Below are 8,692 nucleotides of genomic sequence, written 5' to 3'. Positions count from 1 at the left end.
TTCCAATACAATCCATTTTAAATTGTCATTATTCATTCATGTATTTATAGTACACTGAAAAAAGGGAAAAGTTGGGATCGTTCATTCAAAGTTGATTTTTACATAAAGTTCTAATGGAAAACCATCATTTCCAGTTTAAAGCTGTTTGGTTCAGTTTAAGATAAAGCGAATAACACGCCTCACTAAACAAACTGAAAACAATAAATTGGTGGTTTTTTTACTTCAAATCAGAGGGGTTCACGTCATGTGACCACATGACGTCACACACCTGCGCACTCCGCCATTACGTCGCTTCAAGCGGGACGTGTGTCGCCGAGCTGGAGCTCAAAACTCTCCTAAGAAAGGTAAGAAGAAAACATCATGTTGTTTCAGGGGAAATGTGGAACTTTATATGCACATTTATGGATCGTGGCAAACATGGAAACTACTTTTATAACTGCCGTGTGTTCAGCGCACATGCGGAAGAAACGTAGGTAGCACTGTGAAGCTAACGCAGGGCTAGCTTGAAGAAGCTGCTGCACACACACACACACACAGAGCGGGCAGCGGGAGTGAGTTCAAGGTGAAACTCTGTGGACACGTTTCATATAATTGATCAGTGAAATGCTTCTTACTGTGAGTAAACCTTCGGTCCGCCTGTCTGTCTCACCCACAGCCGGTGTGTTTACACAGACATCACCTCGTTTTAATGTCTATGAAACGTGACAGCATCATGTGTGATGAAATGAACTCTTCCATGTTTAGAAAGACAAACAACTAATGTCCGCCCCTCTAATCAGCTGGGTGACTTTCTGAATGTGTTTTTTATGTAACATTATAGAATAAAACAGAGTATATAGTAAGAATAGAATAAACCCAACTACTAACAGCACTCTTCTGTCATTTTACAGGCAAAAGTCCTTCATTGTCCTTGTGGAACCTGAAGGTATCGGGGATTCCTGAGTCCAACTCTCTTCAGAAGACGGTGGATTTCCCCACAAATGTAGGCTACATAATAAACTGCATACTCTCTCAATCTTGAATATACAAGACTTGTTAAAAAAAAGTTTAGCGTTCGCTTCTTTACTTGTTACTTTACAGCACTTGCATAAATAGTTTCGGACCAAAAATGATTCTAGAGAACAGTTAACTGTTAATTCAATCTGGGGATAATAAATTTATGGCTTTAATGCAAGGAAGTCTAATTTCACACTCCTTCATTTTTTAAATCAGACTCCAAACTTGGCTACAGACAGAAACCCTGCAAGAGGCAATCAAGATCATTTTAACCCTGTTATATATGAAACCAAACTTTATTATTAGATTCTCATGATGCTTCCAGAGGGAACGAGACCACAACACACTCCGCCCACTTCAGTCTCCGTCATTTCCAACACCCATGTTTTCATGAGCTTACTGAAATGACACTTAATTTTTTAAAGGCCTATTATTTTTTTAAACAAAACAATGATCACAATTCAGGACTAAACATTCAAAGGCTGCCAGTGATGATTATTTTCATTCCTAATAAATATGTCCTTTATATTTCTCTAATTCAGTATTCAAAGACTGAAACTTTTACATGTTTAATTTGTCTTTTTCAGAGATGTGTCGACGTCGCCGCCATATTGGATGTGGCAGCTCTGCCTCGTGAACTAATACGAGTCAGTGGAGTGAATTTCATAAAGCTCCTTCTACAAAGTGCTGTAAGTTAATGCTTCTCATTTACACATTCACACACATACCAATATATTTGGTATGTGTGTGTGTGAACGTATGTAACGTTCTTACGTATGTATTTTTCAGTGTTTACAGCTACCAATGTATGTAACTGTATGTATAGCTGCTCCCATTCAAAGTCAAGAATATGCAGAAAAATAGTAGTAGTAATAACATTAATAATAATAAACTACATTTATGGTGCATATTTATAATAGTAGCATACTGAAACATTTTTTACTATTTACTTTTATTGTATACATTATCATATTGTATAATCTTCTGTCATGGAGTTTATCACAGTTAAATATTTAATATGGACTCTAATATGAACAACTCTTGACCCTGTTTCTTCTCTCCTCTGTCACCAGCTGCTGCTCATGAGGGAAATGTCTCTCTCTGCAGATGAAGTCATCAAGGAGTTTGCTTTAGACCTGCTTAATCTGGAACGTGTCATGAGATGACTTTTCTTGGCAATTATGAAAATAACAAATAAAGATTGATTGAAACATGACGTGATGTAATGAGCAAGTTTCATGAAGCTCATTCAGCAGCAACACAAAGACTTCCTCCTGCTGATGACTCACAACACCTTTAAAACTGTCACGTCCCCACACTTCAATAAAAATGTAGTTGCTGATGGTTCATTTTCCCATAACCCCCTGCTTCCATCTCTGAGAAACCCCGGGGAGGGGACACAGCCCGCCCCCCCCTCGGCTCCAGGTAGGACGAGGCAGGAGTCGAACCTGTGCAAGCACCTCTGTGGTGACTACAAGCCGGGAACAGACCCACCGCACTACCAGTCCACCGAGCACTTCAACTTCTTCTCTGGGCGCTTTTCATTCTGTACTTCAAACTTCACTGAGTTTTATAAGAATCAAATCCAAACCAAGTCGAGACTCAAACCCACAACCTCAGAACTGCTGACCAAGCCTCTATCAGCCTGAGCAACTGGATCTGACTGATGCTCTTCGTTCTTTCACATTTCACTCTTTTGAACCTCGACACTAGAAAATCAATCAAGAATCGAACCCACGACTTTCAGTCTTCACGGCATCGCTGTATCTTCCTGAGCTAATGAGCTGGGGATAAACTTCTGTTTCTGAGAGGATTCCACTCTTTGTTTTGGACATCAGGTTTAAAAATCTACTCAACTACCCAGGGCTTGAACCTGCAACCTCAGACCTGCTAACCAGGCTTCTATCACCCTGAGCTACTGGATCTGACTGATGCTCCTTGTTTCTTTCAAATTTCACTCTTTTGACCCTCAAAAAATCAATCAAGACTCAAACCCACCACCTCAAAACTTCAAACACTGGTTTCACCCTGCTGAGCTAACAGGATACAACAACCAAACAACCACTCCTTCTTCCAAGCAGTAACTTTAAAAAGAGTCAGGAGCTTTTGCCTCTTTTATTTGAAGAGCGATTTTTAAAACTCATACACACTCAAGGATCAAACCTACAATCTCAGAACTCCATGACAGCCCTCCAACCCAATGAGCTACCTGGACATCCAGCTTGGGGGTGTTTGGTTGAATTCAGTGGAATACCCAGAGCCACCAACAGACTGGCGCTGCTGATGACAGATATTCTTCGTTTAGCTTAAAAAACACAATGTCCTTTGGCGACAACAGGGAGAATCAGAAGGACTGCGGAGAAAGACTGATGGCTGCGATGACAGTCAGATGGGATTTGGTCGCCAGCCAGATACTTATATTAGGAAAATAACATAAGACCCAAACCCACAACCTTAAAACTTCCAAGCCTTGTTTTAGCCTGCTGAGCTATCATGATTCACAGAGTTTCTCTTGTTCTTCTGAGCAGCAACTTTATAAAGGGTTAGAAGCTTTTTTTTTTTGGAGTGCGGTCTTCAAAACTGAGCCAGGCTCAAGGATCGAACCTAGAATCTCACAACTTCATGACAGTTCTTTAACCCCCTGAGCTACCCGGGGAGAGCACAGCTGAGTTCAATTAAAGCCCAAAGATTGGATACAAATACCGGCTGGAAGAAGATAACCTTTATATATTTTTATTATTTTTATATATTTTTTTTATTTTTAATTCTATATTTTTAATTGCATAAAACATCAAAAATTTGTTTGAATAATGTGCAGATGAAGTAAGAGACCGCTCATAACTTCAATCCAAATTCCTACAGTATCACAAAGTACAATATGTATTCTTATACCATGGTCTGGAGGAATACTCGATTCTGATTGGCTGCAGGGTGTCCATTAACCCCTGATATATGGACGCCTACTAAGTAGTTCCAGTCAAATTGACTGTTCACCGCTGTAAATCAATGCGCTAGCTGGCGTATCAAATCCGAATGTTTTATTTCCAGCACTGAGTTCAGTCCTTCAGTGTCTTTATCTTCTGAACACCACAGGGTGGCCACTGTAACACACAAGCTGCAGAAAGTACAATTCCCCTCTAAATTTACTGATACGCGAATAATCTCACATCCCGTTCGCTGGTCAACTCTCTACTTCAGGCTGCGGCCACAGTAACGTTACAGACGGCCGGTCATTTGTTTGTGAAAATCTTGCTATTGATTTGGGGACAATGACATGACTGGATATTTAGCTAATCGTGTTAGCTAGCATACTGTCAAATTATATTTACTGTTTGTCAACCGTATTCAGTTTTATTGACTTTGAATCTTGCTAGCATAGCGTTAGCTTTCTGGCTCATCGCTGAGCGGACTAGAATATCTCCCGTTGCCAAGTCGCATCTATGGTCCGTCCTATTTACTGGAGGAGTGAACAACGTCTCTGTTGTATAAGAATCTTACGGGAGAGTAATGATTGTTCCAGGTATTAGTCAAACCCTCAGGCGTTACCAGGGAAACTAAGTTATGGCTTGTGAAAAACTTTATATTTTGATTGTAAAACGCATCACAATGTAAATTAATGGTCCGAATTTCTTTTCTTTGTCAAGTGACCATGGTATAAGCGGGATAATGCCCTTCGAGGTGTCCATAAACAGAAGTTAATGGACTTCGCGGAGGCAACCGTCCGCGTCGTCCATTAACTCCTGTTTATGGACACCTCGTTGGGCATTATCCCTTACATAAATCATTGGTATTGAACAAATTAAGACTGACATGGACATTCCCAAACAATTGTACGTGGTTACTTTAAAGTTTTCTCTGCTGTGTACCGTCGCTGTGTACTAAAAAGTAACATCTTAGCATTCCTGTTGGTTGAAATGTACTTCCTTTATCTGAAGGATTGAAAGGTCTGATTGTAAATCACATAGCATTATGAGACACCGTAGAGCATCCTCCGTTTTAGTGAATCGACAATTCTGGCGATGTGCCTCGGCTGCACGCGGCGCGAGTGACTGAAGATGTGTGAACTCTTCACCGCAGGGATCCACCAGCAGTCCCGCAGACATGCATCGCTGCGACGGCACCACGCCAACCTGTGCCGGGGCTCGCACCACAGCCTCGTCCAAAAACGTTTAATCAAAAGGGACACTCTCCCCACTTGGTCCCGCATGAAAAGGAAGCTGTTGGCCCACGCTGTGCACCTCGGCAGCTCGACAGAGAGCAGCCCAGATTGGCCCTACTCTCCAATACGCTACGAGGACATTGGAGAGGAGGCCTGCGATACGATCCGCATTTTCTGGCAGGTAATTGAAGCTTTGGGGACACAGTTGATGGCGATGTGTCCTGCCGTGGTCTAATCAGCCTCCCTGTCTTTACCATCAGCGCTGATGGATGTTTATCATCTCCTCGAAACAGGGCCCCGCATGTCACTTCCAGCAGAAGTTGATTCGAGCCGCTGAATGAATGTCACAGGGAAAATGACTGTAATTTCACTCATCAGGCTTCGCTGTGGCATGCACCCCGATATTAAGGTCAGCTCTTTTTACCGGCTTCGCTGATTCTTTTCCACACAGCCGTGCAATTTCACTACCGAACTACATGTATTTTTTATTTTTTATTTTACATTTTAACATTTTTCTTTGATTTGCCTCCTGGTGTCTGCTCCTCACATTCAGGCCTCATTTAATAGCTCGAACAAAATGTTGGAGAAATTGGTCATAATTCCCCACTTTGTTTTAAATTGCAGCAAAAAAAAAAAACAAAAAAAAAAACAATTTTACACTTTTCCTTCAGATAACGGTTAAACGGAAATTCAGGCCTTGTGTTTGACGCATACTGCAGTACCAAACGCTCAGTGATGATTCTATTAAGTGTTGGCTTCTATAGGTAGCAAATGTTATTGAACGTAAACACCCGACGTCAGTCTGCCGCAGTCAGGTTGATTAACGGGAGCGATGATGAATCCACTTTTTAATCCCGAAAGAAAGAAAAAAAAGTAATCTCTGTGCTCTCCTCCCGTCTATAGGGTGCTTTAAATCAGAATGTGGGTGTTTATTCCTCCAGTAGGCCTGGCTCGCCTTCCAAGAAACGTCGTTTGTTGTGTTCAGCAGAAATTAACATAGGTATGCAAATTAAAATAAGTCCACGTTGACTTTTGGTTTTGTTACACAGGACACAAACTCTGGTCTTCCGTGTAAAAAGTCCTGCGTTTGACCCATCTATCCACCACTACGGAAGAGGATTAGGTCCACATGTGAATTTTTTTTTTAGTTCTGACTTTAAAGTCAGAATTCTGAGAAAAAAGTCAGAATTCTGAGATTAAAGTCAGAATTCTGACTTTTTTCTCAGAATTCTGGCTTTAAAGTCAGAACTAAAAAAAAAATTACATGTGCAGACTTCTGACTTTATTCTCAGAATTCTGAGAAAAAAGTCAGAATTCTGACTTTAATCTCAGAATTCTGAGAAAAAAGTCAGAATTCTGCCTTTTTTTCTCAGAATTCTGACTTTAAAGTCAGAACTAAAAAAAAAATTCACATGTGGCCCTAATCCTCTTCCATACACCCCAACATCCTCCCTATGTAGACTTTGTTGTTCTTTATACGAAGTTCGTCCTTTACTCCCATCATTATCACCTCCTGTTCTTACTGCACATTCGTTCACATGCCTACTTGTCGGGCTGTAGTGAGGTACGATGTGACACTGATTATCTCATGAGCGTGATCAACAAGCCCATAACTCGGCTTGGCGTGGAAACTAGGCAATAAAAATATCAACAGCCATCTTCGCACTGCCTCATTTGAATGAATCCTCCACCTGTTAGAACAGCCTGCACTGCTCCAGGACTCACACACCAAACTGACCGAGTGCTGCTCGCATCTGTCGTCCAAAAAGCAATTTTAGCTTTAACTTTTTTTTGCGTAGTTAAAGCTAAAATGCACGTTCATACAGTTTAAAGGCTTTTTCCTTTCAGTGTAATTAATCTTCAAACTAACGATAGAGTATCTGAACTGCTGGCCCCGACACATTTTTCAAAGCATCTTTAAGCACTACTTTATCAATTAGAGAGATTAATTCAAATAAAGTCGTTGCTCACATTCCAAAACTAACATCACGCCGGCTGATTCAGGAGCAGGCTTTAATGCCGACAGCCCCAAGGACGGAATAAACGTACATGCGCTAGATATCAAAGTTCAAATGAGGGAACAAACGGGAAAATAATCAGACTGAGAATAAAGGAATAACAAGACGGTGAGGGTGAGAATCGTCCAAACCACGCTGGAATATGTCTTTCAATTAACATTCCGTCTTCATTCAGTCTCTTCGCGTGATATGAGGCGTTCAAAGTGAAACCCTGAAGTGAAATGTGATTATTGATGCGTGTGTGAACTGTAGGTGTGATCAAGACGAGAGAAAAGAAGCATCATATGAAGCATCTGACAGTCACCCAGGCTTTTTTTGGAGTCCTTTATCTTCCTGCCTTTGTTAACATGTACTCTGCCTCTCCAACAGCTTGCATATCTACCAAAGCAGTCACATAATGCTGGATCAAAAAGTTTAATTAGGTCGACGTGTTCTGAGGGCGCCTGTGAACGGTGTTTCTCTCTTTGAACTTAATTGTGTCAAAACACTTTCTCGTCTTAAAAAGCCTAATCTGTGACTGCAGCGTGATGCCTTCTTTTGGGAAAAAAAGAAACCTGCCACCTGGATTTTTTTAAAAGCTAACTGTGAGAGTGTGTGTTCACTGTGTTGGGCTGTAAATCCATTAAACTGATGTCATTTTATTAGCTCATGAGACTGTTAGAGGATGTACAATCTTTTAATATAATGTGTTACATATATCAGTTTCTTGAAAGACACCGGATCAAAGTGCACTTAGGGCTTATGAAAAGAATTGATTATTTCATTTTGTTAATTAGGATCCCCAAAAACTTTTTTTTTTTAACCACAGCCCAACTTCAAGGGGCACCCAAGTGATTAAGCTTTCCACGTTTATTAAGTCGAACACAGATGAAAATCAGATTGGCCAAAATCAAAGCAGCAGAAGCCGAGATCTCTTTCGCTTTAGTTCCCAGAACGGATCGTACATTTCCCATAACGCAACTTTAAAGTGTCGTCTGTTAGCCAGGCTTTTCTTCTAAAAAGAAGTTTGACTTATTGCGAAATACTTTTGTTTGACATAGATGAGACATGGACTAAATGTAAAGCTAGAGCTAGCGGCTGGTTTTCGTAGCTTAGCATTAAATAATGGAAGTAAATAACTTGCTTAGCCCTGTCAAAAGTTAAAAAACAAAAATCAGAGCTGAATAGTTACATGCTTTATCTTGTTGATTATGTTGATTCGCTGTTGTTTAAAGTTAAAATAAAAATGTTGGTTCTTAAACAGCTAGCTGTATCCACGCTCTCAATCTTTATGCTAAGCTAGCTTACAGCAAGAAATAAACCTAGTGCATTTCCCAAAAAGCGTTCCCTGTAAATATAAATAATGAAACACAAAGAAATCTTTACGGCACACATTTCTCACATTTACAATACAGAATGTCCGGCAACGTTTAAATGTAACCGTACTGTTCCCACCACGTGTTATATACGTACAGTATGTTAACGTAGATAAACAGCCAGCCAGACTCGCTTTTCATGAGCCAGGAAGCGAGCGCCTTGC

The 8,692-nt window shown here is 40.6% G+C and overlaps 1 long non-coding RNA gene across 1 annotated transcript; it reads left to right on the top strand.

Annotated features, from left to right (window-relative positions):
- Nucleotides 1-240: 240 nt before the first annotated feature.
- Nucleotides 241-1,642, top strand: LOC115577286 (uncharacterized). Its single transcript, XR_003983079.1, has 3 exons — nucleotides 241-344; nucleotides 891-982; nucleotides 1,584-1,642. It is a non-coding gene; the product is annotated as an uncharacterized LOC115577286 (long non-coding RNA).
- Nucleotides 1,643-8,692: the final 7,050 nt, after the last annotated feature.

This window comes from Sparus aurata, chromosome 24 (assembly GCF_900880675.1).
Source record: "Sparus aurata chromosome 24, fSpaAur1.1, whole genome shotgun sequence".
Lineage (NCBI taxonomy): Eukaryota > Metazoa > Chordata > Actinopteri > Spariformes > Sparidae > Sparus > Sparus aurata.
Note: the sequence above shows the minus strand (reverse complement) of the source record. Positions and strands in the feature narration are given on the sequence as shown.